Source organism: Bactrocera dorsalis, chromosome 1 (genome assembly GCF_023373825.1).
Source record: "Bactrocera dorsalis isolate Fly_Bdor chromosome 1, ASM2337382v1, whole genome shotgun sequence".
NCBI lineage: Eukaryota > Metazoa > Arthropoda > Insecta > Diptera > Tephritidae > Bactrocera > Bactrocera dorsalis.
Window position 1 is genome coordinate 60,037,525 of NC_064303.1, and position 13,842 is coordinate 60,051,366.

Sequence of the window (13,842 nt, forward strand, 5' to 3'; positions counted from 1 at the left end):
GTCCTGGCCAATATTCCAATCTAGGTTGATGTCATCGTCTTCTTCGCAATTGCTGCCTGTTTGCGAGAAGTTCCGTCGCAATATATGCATAGACAATAGTCTTGCTACAATATATTGTATTTCATGTGCGGATGGATGATTGTTTGCTCCCAAACTTGCGCGAATTTTATAAAAAAAGTTTTCCAGGGCATCCTGGTTGATTCTCCCTAAGGGTATAAAAGATATATTCGAATACTCCGCGAATATATCGCCGCTCAATGCAATCATTGCATTTATTGTTAAAACAAACGAATCGAGGCATAATATTTGGCTGGCGGGCTTTTTTATATTTTTTAAATACTGGATGTGATCTCTTAGCCTGTTTATTTTATCAATACAATCTCTCTGTATTGGCCGTCTTTGCGGATTTGGATTGTAAAATGTCTTACAATCCAATTCGTCGAACAGGTCATTCATCCTTTTGACCAGCAGCTGGGTTGCTTTGGCACATTTTTTCAAATGCTCATCGGAACCCAATAAATTTTCCTTAATTGCCATGTCTATTGCCGCGGCGACCGAATTGCTGAATATTTGAGTAGCCCTAGACACCGACATCTTTTCCAAATTTGAGGGGTACACATGCGAATACGTTAATTTAGGGCACATTTTAAAATTAACGTTCGCCTGGTCGATCGCAAATATCTTTCGGACTACTTTGAAAGACGCTAGTCCATCTTGCGTCTCGATGTCGTACTTCATTATCATATTACGCATGCATTTTATTAAGTGGCAATAGTCGAACATAAAATAAATTTTGTTTTCATTGTGGTAAAAATAAGCTTTTTCTGGCGATATGCCCAATGTTAGCCTCAATTTGGCATTGTGGGGACCCTGATCGCATATTATTGTTTTAATTTTTAGTCCGATTTCTTCGGAGGCGTTTAAATTGCTATGGAGCAATCTTTCGCTGCTTACGCCATCTTTTGCCACATAGTAGGAAATTACATATTTCCATTTCGCGACTAGGCCTTTCAACATGAAAAAACAACACTTGTTGCCGATCACGCTTTCCCGGTGACCTTCTCCATTATCGACGAAGCCATCAATCACATCTCGTACTTTGTTGTACGTCAGATCTTTTTTGATTGAGACTTCGTCGAAAATTAGTTGGCATATGCGTTCTTCTGGTTTAAAGTCTTGAACAATTTTCTTTAAATTGTTCAAGACTTTTTCGTCGATACCGGGGCAGACATACCGGATTGGACGCCAACGCAAAAGTGTTTTTTTGTGGGGCAATGCGAACCCCAAGTCGTCGCGCATAAAATTATAGGCCCTAGTCGACATATAATTTATGTTCAACGCCATTGCCTTCTCCTTTTCATTGTAGGAGTTTTTCGTCTTCACAATCATTTTTGCGAAGGTGATTGCATGTTCATTTGCATCTCCTGTTAAAATTATATTTTTTTCTAGAGCTTGATATTTCCTTGTCAATAAGGAAATTTTTCTCTTCAGCTCTTTGATTTTTTTGGCTTGTTTCAAAGCATTACTTTGAAACCGCCTAGCTACTCGAGCGTAATGCTCGTGGTCGCAAACAGAGATTTTCTCCTCGTCGTTGCACTTCATTTCTATTTCATGAAGGCGTGAATATTTCTCAAACTCTTCGAATGATATGTCATTTGAATTTCCAACTGACATATCATCAGGTTGTGAAATATCGTTTGTTTTATATTCATAAGTTTTTAAAACTGGCGGCAAAACCCACTGCGATGACTGCTGGCTACTTTCGTCGAATCCTAAATTCTTCACAGGAAGAGCTTCGTTAATGATCCGGTGCGAAGTTACATCTTTTGTGTGAAAATGTTTTTCACAAATATATAAATTTTTTGCTAATGGCAACTCAAGATTCCAGGCCTTTACCCAATTATTTCGAGCAACTTCCGTTTTTGGAAATTTGAATAATTTTTCTCCACCGGCACAGTTGCTAATGCAGCAACGTTTTAGCGGAGGTGCCGGTTCAAATAATTGGGTAGGAGCCTCATCTATAAATTACAAATAAACATATATAAATAAATAAAAAATATGTATGTAAAATAAAATTTAAATATATAAATAATAAAATTTAATGATATTGTTCAAATATATTGAACTTGAAAATGCACTTTTGTATTGCCGTAATAATACATACATACATATGTATGTTTATTAGAGATGTCATTCATTCACAACATTTGGTCCTTAGAGCCGGATAGTTTGATATTGTTGTTTAAATGAGTTAAGCATCCACCCCCTCTACCCGGTAAAACTGGCGCATCCTAATGCTACAGCGCAATTCACCATAGCTGATACCACTCAACACACATCCACATCAATCAACTCATATAACAAAAAGGTTGGGAAAAAGGTTTGTGGACACATTCGATTTATACAAGCCGCACATCTACATACATTCGTATATACACTGCGCCGCGTTAACACCTACACCGATACATAATTCGTCAGTGATCCAGAGCGCTATATCAAGATCAACCCATCAGCAACCACCGGGCTACATCGAATCAACAACTTCTCTCGTTGCGTCATCTGAACACCGTTTCGACTTTATTTATAGTGTACATTAAGATAAATGTTAAACACTTTACAAATTTTATGCCATTATGCAATAAAGCCATTTTAAACATAAATTCCACTTGCATTCTGTTTTTAATAAAGTGGTAGTGAGCGAATTATTGGGAAAAATAACTAATGGAAATACACCCCTTTAAACAATTGTAATTGAATATACAAATGTGAGTGCATTAAAAGTACATGCACTTGTGTGCGCACCCGCAACCAAAAGACCGCATACACTCACGCACTGGTATTTGCCCCGCAACCAAATGATCACATAACACACTCACACGCACTAGTATATGCCCCGCAACCAAATTAACGCAACACACGCACGCACTTGAAAGGGCACCCGCAAGAATATTACACTTAAATAAAAGAAATCAACTTACCAAGATCCAATGTTGGTACTGCATTCTTTTTTAGTTTTTTTGGGCCAATTGCCTCTTTTTCGAAATGCTTCTCACAAACGAATGAGTTGGTGGCTGGAAAGTGGTCAGTGGGAGAAATTTTTAGATTCTCCTTCCACTTTTCAGCCAGCTCCCATTCATTTGGGAAACAGAATGAGCGAAGTACCCCACCGCTGGTACTCTTACACCCGCGCACGCGACACTTTCGTATTTTCGGCATTTTTCCGCACTTTTCCGCACTTGTTTTAATTAATTTATAAAAACTATAACTTCACCGCACAAAACACGACTTATCCGCGCAAAATCACCAACTTTATGAAAATTGGCGCAATTATTGACACTTCAATTTTATGTAAAGTTTAAAACATATTTACATATGATTATATAATATATTTCATTTTGGCGCAATTATCGACACTTGTCAATTGGGCCAATATACATAAGAGTAGGGGAAAGAAGGATGGTTACTTTCATTGGTGTGCAAAGCTCAATACTTATTTACATATGATATACATATACAAAGAACATGTAAGAAGAAGATTTTTACTTAATATGTAAATACTTATTTGATTTTGGCGCAATTATTGACACTTGTCTTGATATACAAAATTGGGCCAAAACAAAACAATGAAATACATATGTATGTATGTAATTACTTTTGCATGTCAATATGGAAATGCCGACAGCAAAACGCAAAGGCATATATTGCACATGAATCAAGAATATATCACCATAATGTTTAGGTAAATCTTTTATTTACTTAAAATGACTTATTGTAAAATAAGATCAAATTAACATTAAATAATTTGAAAAATAATAAATCAAAAATAAAAAAAAGTTCTACATACATATGTATTTCCATTCAAAATGGAACATTCATATTTCCTATAGAAAGAAATTATTATACTCATATCATAATTATTTGTACATGCCAATATAGAAATGCCGACGGCAAAACGCAAAAGCATACATATTTGCATACATTGCGATTCCCAAGTTGAAAGCAAAAATTGAAGCATGAAAATATAGAAGCATGCATCACATGTTTATGTCTTCATATTCATATTCATGCATACATATATTTATGTCTCTTCATATTCCTGGGTATGTGAGACAGAGAACAGAGAGAAAACACATTATTTCGAACACATTTTTCGGTGTCAAAAATGACACAAAATATAAACAACCAAACGAAATTCTTCGTTGGGAGAGTATTTCTGTCTCTTTATATTCTATGCTTCGGCATATATGCCTTGTCATCATATGCCGTAAATACATATATTTCTGTCTCTTCATATTCTCGGTTAGAATATGTGAGAGAATTGTAAACAATGTTAAAATTGTGAAGCGAATTCAGACCTACTATGTTAACAAATGCGGCAAATTCCTTGATCAGAATCTAACGAATGTTCGCTGTCGAACCTGCACCTTCTCTATGTTTTATGTTCTCTGGTTCAGCGAATTAAAAGACAGCGGCTACGCTAGCTAGGTCATGTTGTCCGGATGGATGAAAACACTCCAGCTCTGAAAGTATTCGACGCAGTACCCGCCGCGGGAAGCAGAGGAAGAGGAAGACCTCCACTCCGTTGGAAGGACCAAGTGGAGAAGGACCTGGCTTCGCTTGGAATATCCAATTGGCGCCAGGTAGCGAATAGAAGAAACGACTGGCGCGCTATTGTTGACTTGGCTACAATCGCGTAAGCGGTGTCTACGCCAGTAAAGGAGAAGAAGAAGTTCATAAACCTCACGATGTCAGATAAAACGATGTACCTCGTCATCGCTGGTCGATTTCCAAAAAAATGTAAATGAAGACTAACTACAGAAATGATCCTGTAAAGTATAGCCTTAATTTTTCAACGGCCAACGCAGAGTATTTCAACCAAAAGTTAGACAAAATAGTTGAGGATTTGCAGACATGAAAGATAAACGAAAGAAAAAGAAGTATAACTTCAATAATGCACAAGTATACGAACATACATATGCGCACACATGTGAATATGTCACCAACCAAAAATTTAAACATTGTTCTACAAAAACAACAACAGCTAAGCATGGCAACATTGTGTTGTTGGTAGAAAAGCCGAGCTGTGCCGAAAGAAACGATCGCCGATTGTCACCGCTTCCCTTGCTACTCGAACTTCTTCGCAGACAAGGTTGCGTTAGATTCATATTGAGCAAGGTTGCGCAACTTGCATATAACGCAACCTTTTCCGAACTCGTATAAAAAGTATAACTTCAATAACATACATTTACATGTATCTATATAGTAACACAATTAACAATTATTGATAACGCACACACACACCCTTATATTTATATATACACAATTGAATATTAAACCCGAAATTTATAACGTTTGAACTTAAATTAAACATCTTTTAATTATTCGCAATTGGCCCCATACGTCGACATACCCCGACATTTTTGGCCCTATCGAGCAGCGATAATTAAAAAAAAAAGTCTTCGTGAGAATTTTAAAAACAACATCATCGTTGGAATTCCACAACCCAACCTGAAGGTTTTAAAAGAGTGCACCCAGCAAACAGAAAGCTTGCATGCTGAACCCCCAAATACCCAAACGAGTAAATAACACCAAAACCCGAAAAAAGCTGTAAGTGCGACCCATATTTTTTCTACATAATAATATAAAGTACAATTCATCTTTGTTAAAAAATACCCAATTGTCAAATTGTGTTCTTAAGGAGAAAAATTTGATTTGCATTATTTAATTATATGTATATACACACATCCTTACATATATTTACCCAAGAGAAGAAGTGCAATAATAAAATATATGCAAATATTTTGCCGTCGGCTATTGCATTCTTCTCGTTGAACTAAAATTACATATATATGTCGTAGAATGGTAAATTAGCCCACTGTATATGTGTGGCATAAAATGGTTAGTTGGACCGTTGTGCATGCATGTACAGTTTTGAATGGCGACACGATGTCGCTAACGGTTCTCAGAACGCACAGCGGCTCAGGGAAAGAAACATACTCTACTGCTGAGTAAGGTCTATTCATAGGGGCGTAGAAGAGTAGTGTGAAGTAGCTCAGAATGTGCGTGACGAGTTAGCTAGTGTGGTGCCTCAGAGACGAACAGAACTTGCTTCGTGAAAATGGAATTAAATCAATCATCTCCGACATCAGAAGTGGGATCTGCTTTGCCTACTGATCCACATTTGTTAGCGTTGGAACTGCCAAACCGCAACCTGATGGAAATAATTAAAAACATGCAGAATCCAAAGGCGCCGCAATCCGATGGTAAGACGTCACACATTACCCTACCAAAATTTAACCCTGACGTTGCGTTGACGATGGACCTCGTATTTCCTGATAATGTTCTCCAAGGTAGCAATCTGGTGATAGCTCTAAGCACCGCATCACAGTGGTCGTAAAAAGTTCAAATCTCCATCCCTGGTGAAATGCAATTACTGCGGAAAGGTTGTGCATAAATATGCCGAATGCCGAAGAAGGGCCAGAGTAAAGGCAAAACCTACAACAGCACAAATACGACGGGTGTGAAGGATCGATCTGGTGTCAAATGCTTCAAATGTGACGAAATTGGGCACTTTGCAACCGCATGTTCTAAAGGCCGATCAGGTGGAAATGAAAGAATTTCTGAGAAGCGTGTGGATATCTGCGCAGTAGCTCCACCCTCTGGAACAATAAAGGCATCCGGTGAGTCTATTCCTTTTTGTTTTGATTCTGGTGCAGAATGCTCGCTAGTTAAGGAAAGTGTAGTCCATAAGTTTAAAGGGAAAAGAATTAATAATGTTGTAAAACTCAATGGCATAAGTAACGATGCAATTTATAGCACTCAACAAGTGTTATGTAATATAAATATTGATCAATACTGCTTTGAGATTTTGTTACACGTAATTTTAGACAAGTGTTTGAAATACGATGTGTTAGTTGGTCGAGAGATTCTTAGCCAAGGCTTTGGCGTAATGATAGACGCTGATAAATTTCAAATTTAAAAAACGAAAATGATTTGTGACACCAGAGGGTCAGTACGAGTTTTTGACCATGCCTTTTGGCTTGAAAAATGCACCTTCTGTTTTCCAGAGGGCCATAATAAGAGCATTGGGATCACTGGTACACTCATTTCTTAAAACTCGTATAGAGTACCTAGGTTTTGAGATAAATAATGGAGAAATTAGGATTCCTAAGGTAGCGCACTTAAAGTAAAAGCATTGTTAGATTTACCCCCTCACAATCTGTGTCGCAATTACGACAATTCATAGGATTGGCTTAGTATTTTAGACAGTTTGTTCCAAAATCCTCGGAAACGCTTAAGCCTTTGTATCAACTCACGTCAAAGAAAAATGTTGATTTTTCTTGGCAACAGCAACATGAGCAAAAAAAGGACTAAAATTATAACAGTATTGACGCAGGCATCTGTGTTGACTATATTCGACCCGAAACATGCAATCGAATTGCACACCGATGCAAGTTTGATTGGCTATGGTGCTATATTGTTGCATAAAATTAATGGCAAACTCCATGTGGTAGAATATTATAGTAAACGCACATCCCCTGCTGAATCAAAATATCATTCGTACGAATTAGAAAGGCTAGCAGTAGTCAATGGTATCAGACACTTCCGCCATTACTTGCAGGGACGTAAATTTGTCGTATATACGGATTGTAATTCCTTAAAGGCTAGTCGCACAAAGCTGACCTTAACGCCGAGGGTACAGAGGTGGTGGGCATTTTTACAATCGTTTGACTTTGACATAGAATACGAGGGCTACTATATATGTATTTCTGGCCTAATAATGAAAATAGGCATATTTATCAACGAACATGTTTTTTTTTCGTTGGATTTGGCTCGTCTTGGAAGACCCACACGGTCGACTGCTGTTTTGTTTCGGGCTCATACCCATAGATCTATGATTCGTCACCTGTGGCGATCTTATAAACGTCTTTTGAAGCACCGCGATCGTATTTTTTCAGAGCGATTGTCAAATTGTGCGAGATCCAACGAGAAGAAACCTTTTATACGGCCAAGTGTTCATGCAATATCGAATGTATGCTGGTGGGAGAAATGCATAGGCATGCCTCTATCTGAAGGTATGTTACATGACGGTCTTGCATTATCAGTTCACGTACAGCATCGATGTTTTCTGGCAAAACGGCTGTTTTTGGACGACCTTCACGGAATTCGTCTTTGAGCGAGCGTCGGCCGCGATTGAATTCGCTGCAACAGGTTTTCACAGTGCTATAGGATGGTGCTTCATAGCCATACAAAGATTTTAGTTCATCGATGCACTCTTGTCGTGATAATCCACGTCGAAAGTTGTGAAAAATGATCGCACGAAAATGTTCATGAGTTAATTCCATTTTTTGGCCGAGATGAATTTTTTAATTCCCTGTAAATAAAACAATTCATGATTAAATGACAAAACGTTCTGAGTGATGTTATGCTAAAAACTGTCAAACTTCCCAATGGAAATATCAGATTGCACCTGGCAACACAACAAGGAGTTTTATATAGGACAACGAAGATACAACGAAATGGTAAGACTAAATGTTTGCCTGTAATCCCTAGGGCATTTAGATGGGCAGTTATTAATCACGTTCATGAAGCTATTATGCATATAGGTTGGGAGAAAACATTGGATAAAGTCTATGGATTTTATTGAAAAATATAGCAAAGTACGTCCGTAGATTTGTTGAAAATTGCATTACTTGCAAATTAGCTAAGCCTCCACTTGGAAAAATTTTATCTGAATTACATTCGATTCCGAAGGTAGACATCCCGTGGCACACAGTGCATATAGACATAACAGGAAAGATGAGTCTAAAGAATGACCTAAAGGGATACGTAATTTTGTTCCTCCCAAAAGATTGAGTTACACTTAATTGCTACAGGCGCGAGTAGGGCAAATGGCCAGGTAGAGCGTATAATGAGCACACTTTAGAGTATGTTGACAGCAGTCGAAACCAGTCAGAAGTCGTGGCAAGTTGCTTTAGCAGAAATACAATTGGCAATGGATTGCACCGCCAATCGAGTCACAAAATTCAGTCCATTAGAATTACTAATTGGTAGAGAATCTAGACCTCTCTGTTTGTTACCAATAAGTGAAGAAGAGGATAATGTAATTAATAGAGAGTCTATAAGAAAACAAGCCAAGGAAAATATGGAGGCTAATGCTCGTTATGAAAAACTCAGATATGATAAGAATAAAGCAAAGATAATAATATATAATGTAGGAGACCATGTATTACTAAAAAACGAAGAGCGTCACCAAACTAAACTTGATCCGAAATTTAAAGGTCCGTTCGAAATAATCGAACAACTAGATAGGCGATAGGTATGTCTTAAAGTCTTTAATAAGCAAAAGAACTTATAAGTATGCACATGAGTTTTTGAGGGCATTGCCCAATAGAGAATTAAGTAAAGAAATTGATGACTCCAGAGGAGATGCATCTGACTCTCAAATGAGAAATATAGATAAAGAAGGCACAGCAGTTGCCTTAGAATCCCAAGAGGGGATATAGAAACCGCACCATAACAGATGGAATTGTTATGGCGGGGGTCAGTGATGATCGCACCATAACAGAAGGATTTGTTGTGGCGGGGATCGGTAACATACACATCAAAATTGGAATTATAGAAAAGAAGAATTGTTAAGTTTGATTTGAAAGAAAATGTTATGAAAAAGATTATGTGATGGTATTGTGAAACCCGTTTGATTGTTTTGTATAAAAATGTAAACATTATATAAATAAAAGTTAATGAGTTAATAGCGCACCCATTCGCTTATATTGTATTTGTTGGTGACAAAAATTATTAGCGAACAGCACGACAAAGGATAAATACCCAGTAGGAAATTAAAAAGGTGACCCAGTAGGAAAAAATACAAAACAATTGGGAAACATATTGCCGTTCCACTTAAGCGGTTAGGAGTAGTTAGAATTTTCGAAAAATTAATTTTTGTTTTTTTGCATTTTTCGTTTAGTGTAATATCTTAAAAATATACCCTGAAAATTTCACGTTCATCCGACAATTAGTTTTTGAGTTATTCGACAAATAATAAGGAGAGCTCGGGCACTTCTAAGCAAAAAGGCAAACTGTAAACGCGTTTTTCTCAAAACTATGTTTTTTGAACCGGTGACAACTGTAACTCGAAAGCCGTTAAGTAGATTTTAATGAAATTTACACAGCTTTTAGAATATATAATAATAAACTCGGACCTGATCGAAGGATTTTTATTTTTTCGAAAATTTCGATTTTTTAATACCAATTAACTGTTGATTTTTACAAAAAAATTTAGAAAAAATTTCCAGAAGCCGCCATTTTGTTAATTTTGGAAAAAAAAATAAAATTCTTCGATCAGGCCCGGGATTATCTATTTATAAAACTAATTTTTTAGTAAATGAATCTCCAAGGACTTATGCTTGTCACCGCAAGTACCTTTCTTTGGAACAGGGTCAACAAAAACAACCATAACTTTGGAAATAATTTTTTTTTTTTTTGAAATTTTCGTGATTTCAAGTTAACACATCCTATAATAATGCCATATTACTACTTTTGTAAAATAACATGATTTAATAGCAAAAAAAAAAAATACTGAAAACTCTCATTTTTTCGTGCCTCTGACTACCCCTAACCCCTTAATGAAAATGCTTCTATAAATATATGATTTGTGATATTTTCAGTTTAGTGGTTTTATCAAAATATACAAAGAATTGAGTTTTTTTTATGATTATTACGTTAAATTTTAAAAATCTAAGTTGCCTCTGGAAATGTATTAAAATAATAATACGCGCTATAGAAAGGGAACACATATTTTCAAAAAATATAAGAAATCATCAAATAAAAATATATTTGCGCGGTATGGCATTATTAATTGAGAGTGGCGAAGCACACAAATACATAGAATACAAATGCTAATAGCAGAAACATCTGCTCCCTTCGCTACGAGCGGTGAGCGTTTTGTTCTCGTTTTCATTCGAACAATGTTGCCATTACTCAATACGCATATGTAGTTTTGTACACATCTAAGTTTTCAATTATATTTTTTCATAATATAAAATATCAAAACTGAAATCAAACTATTAAAAATAGTTTATATATTTATAAATAATAGCATTCGACTCCGATTTTGAGTTAGTTTAAGAAAATTTCGAACATATTGAAGACATTTTTTATAATTACTACAGTATATCGAGATTGGCAACCCTGCGTTTTGAGAGAGCAATCTGCTGACTCGTTTCTACGGGGAAAATCCCAAATTGTTGAAAATTATATTATAAGCTGCCGGTAGAAGCGGTGTTGGCTAATCATTTACATTCCGCTCTCATAAAATTCATTTAGTCATATGGGTTTGAAGAAACAGTGGTTCATAAACTGAAGTTTTTATTGAAATTACTTTTTATAAGGAAGTTTGAAACTTTTTGTTTCGAAAATTTTATCTATGCTTGGAATTACATTCCTACACTTGTGAACAATTTTTTCAATAATGAAATTAAACAAACACAAAATAAGAAGTATGTTATCTGATTTAAATTTTGGTACAATAATGCGTGTAGCTATAGCAAATGCTATTAAACCAAACATATAATTTATTATTTCAAATAAACTAAATTAAATGCTGTTATAAAGACATATTAAAATAATGATTACTAAAATAAAATATTTATTGAACTTTTTATTATTTGTCTAAAATTTTATAAATTTATAGTAATTATAAATAAACTTAAAATTGTTAATCAATTTTAAAATTATTACCCACAGTGCAATTTCCAATATATGCGCGAGTTATGGTTTAGGAAAATAAAAAAAGAGCTTCGGTCTTTTTTTTCACACGACCGTCTTTATTAAAGTGAATCTTAAGACTAACTAACTCTACATTTCTTATTAGTTTTCTTACTACTTATCCTAATGCTAACTGTACTAACAATCCTTATTAGTTCTCTTCTAATATTAGGATTAACTGTTTTATCGTACCATATTAGCTTGTTTATATATATTTATGTATATATAAATATTATATTTATACATATATATGTATACATATACATATACAGGTATCCCTCGAATAACACGGTTAATTGGTTCCGTGTTATTCGAAATCGTGTTATTTGAAATTTAAAAGGTAAAACTTTATAAACGCAATAATTTTTAAATTACATATGTTCAACCACTGTCACTCTCCAAAGATTGATTTGTTTTTCCATGAAGAGGTAGAGGATCCTTAAATTTCAATTTTTAAAAGGAATTTTCGCGGCTTCGTGTAATTCGAACCCCGTGTTATTCGAGGGTTGTCGCAATTTTTAACCGTGCTATTCGAGATTTCATGCAACTCAAGTACCGTGCTATTCGAGGGATACCTGTATATATATAGGTTAGGTTAGGTAAGATGGCTGATCAAAGATACCACGTAGACTAATAGTTAATCCTTTGTGATGCCAATGAAAAGGAACTCCCGTGTTCGGACTTAAAGATTGGCGAAACGCTTTGTATCCAATACAAAGTTACACAGACGCTTAACTTCAACACCCGCCAGTTCGGTGGGGTGTCCAAAGGTATGCGTCCCTAAGTGTCTGAGTCTTGACCTCCCAAAAGCGGGACAGTCAAGCAGGAAGTGCTGGCTTGTTTCTACCGCATCTTCTTCTAAACAGCTTCTGCAGTCGGCATCCGGTAAGATTCCCATTCTTACCGCATTAAGGCCAATAGGACAGTGGCCTGTTAAAAGACCCACTAACAATGAGAGGTTAGCCTTACTGAAGGCCAAGAGTTCATTGGATCTCCGACGATCTATTCTGGGCCAGAAGGCTTTAGCAACCGCACAGGTGCCGGTGCTGGCCCAGCGTTGGACGAGCATCTGTGTGGCCCAGCTATCTAGTAGTAGACCACAAGAAGAAACAGGAGCACCGATCCGTTCCCATTCTACCGATAATGATTCTAGGGTACCTTTCCTTGCTAACTCATCAGCTTTGCAATTGCCTGCAATTCCGCTATGGCCCAGTACCCACACCTGTTTAATCACAAAAACTCTAGCTGCTAGAGCTAACGACGTTAGACATTCTTCGACCAACCCTGAACGCACTACGAATGAGTTCAAGGCCAATATAGCCGCCCTACTATCTGAGTGAATAGTCACTTCTCTGAAGGTGGATGCACTCCGTAGCAGCAAATCAGCTGCTACCTTGATGGCTGCGACCTCAATTCGCTGGAATACACTACAGTAGTCGGGAAGTCTGAAACAGGAGTTGATGGAGAGCTCCCGACAGTAGACCCCCCCACCAACCTTCCCCCCAAGCTTTGACCCATCCGTGAAGAAGCTTGCTGCCCCCTCCTCCAACGGCTTCTTCCCACCCACATCTCCCTCGTCGGTATGTGGGCAGAGAAGGAGCCGCCAGAGTTCGGTATGACGACTCCATGGTCCAAATGATCCGGTATGCAATCAAAGTTTGTAAGGATATCCGAATGACCAGATGCACGTTCCTTTAAGAAACCGGATTCTCTAAGTCTGATAGCCACCTTCGCGGCTATGCATCTACCGGCAATATCTACCGGCGTTACATTCAAAATTGCATTAAGTGCCATGGTTGGGGTAGATCTTACCACATATGCTAATTAGCGCAGCCCGTTGAACGCTTTCGTAGCCAGTGTGGTCTTCCCTAAAGCCCTCTACCACATGAAGACACCATAGAACAAGATGGGCTTTACTATGGTGTCATAGAGCCAGAGGACCACTTTCGGTGAGAGACCCCATCTTTTGCCAATAGCTCCTCTGCAGCAGTATAAGGCAATAGCTGCCTTTTTTGCTCTCTCCTCGATATTCGGCTTCCATGAAAGCTTCTTATCCAGTATGAGCCCTAATTATTT

General features: G+C 37.0%; 1 pseudogene; it reads right to left on the reverse strand.

Annotated features, from left to right (window-relative positions):
- Positions 1-4,679: 4,679 nt before the first annotated feature.
- On the reverse strand, positions 4,680-4,843 carry LOC125775975 (small nucleolar RNA U3; annotated as a pseudogene).
- Positions 4,844-13,842: the final 8,999 nt, after the last annotated feature.